Source organism: Chiloscyllium punctatum, chromosome 7 (assembly GCF_047496795.1).
Source record: "Chiloscyllium punctatum isolate Juve2018m chromosome 7, sChiPun1.3, whole genome shotgun sequence".
Classification (NCBI taxonomy): domain Eukaryota; kingdom Metazoa; phylum Chordata; class Chondrichthyes; order Orectolobiformes; family Hemiscylliidae; genus Chiloscyllium; species Chiloscyllium punctatum.
Window position 1 is genome coordinate 92,939,876 of NC_092745.1, and position 1,242 is coordinate 92,941,117.

The window sequence follows — 1,242 nt, forward strand, 5'->3', positions numbered from 1 at the left end:
ATTTTCTTTTGTTTTGTTTCATGATAATGGAGCTGTTTGGAGAAATGCAATTATACCTAGTGTACTGACTGGCTTGCTGTAGTTATGTGACTTCCACATCTGCTGTAAGTAGCTTTGTGTACAGTTTGTGATAATTATTAAACTCATATCACTTGAAAGCAGGTTTGTGGCAGTATTGGTCTGACAGCCTCCCACAGCTACTGTACCACATTTAACATTTTCACCATCATTCACAATCAGATACTCAAAAAAGCAAATTGAAAGCAATTTAAGGCAGTTTACAAGCTAATGTTATACTTGAAGACATCTTGATAATTTTTGTACAGACAGGATTAGAAAACAAGCTGCACTTAAATGTTACATTTGAAAACATAGTTACACTGTCCATCACGCAACTAACATTGGACAGTGTAGGTAAAGCTCTCAACATCACACACTGTCTGGATGGTCCACATGTACAAGACCTGCTCAAGATGGGGGGTTGGGGGGGGTGTCACTTACGCACAGAGCTGGAGGTGGCAACGTAAGCTGTGGACCCCCAAAGAACAACAAGGTCCACCCAGACAGCAGGGAAATGGAGTCTGGTGGCACACAGAAAGAAGAACAGGCTGGAGTAGAGGAGGTGGTAGCCAGTGGAGAGGTACAGCAGCCGATCCTACCTCCAGTTGGGCAGACGGGAGCAATGGAGAAGGAGGTAATCAAGGAGGCAGAGGAGTGGATACCTGTTAAAAACAGGAAATAAAATCCAGCCAGGTCCCCAAAGCCTCCCAGCAAAGGGGGAAACGGCAGCTGCACAAGGAGGGTACGGGCAGCTCTTTGGATGGTGAAGATGGGTGCAAGGAGGGTCATTACCAAAATAAGAGACAGAGTGCCATAGGGGAAGAGGAAGGCATTTCCCCCCAACCAGGAAACAATGGACCCTTGAAGTCCACCCTCCGCCCAGTGTGAACCAGGGGGTACACACTGCCCCACAGCTACAGGTAACTGAGAGCTGTGATCCTCTGACAGTCACACTGTCAGACACAGAACTGGACGGTGTGGACCCTTGCCTCGGCTCAATGACACCAGAGTTGGGAAATGACCTCAGTGGGGAGCTGGACAGCTACCTCAGCTCCGTGAGGGTCCAACAGTTCGCCTTTGCCATGGGGATCAGACAGCCGCCCCAGAGACAGGACCATCGACAAATGGGCAATGGTAGCCCCATAAACTACGGGTTAAAGAAGGTTCTTTTGCTGTAGTATA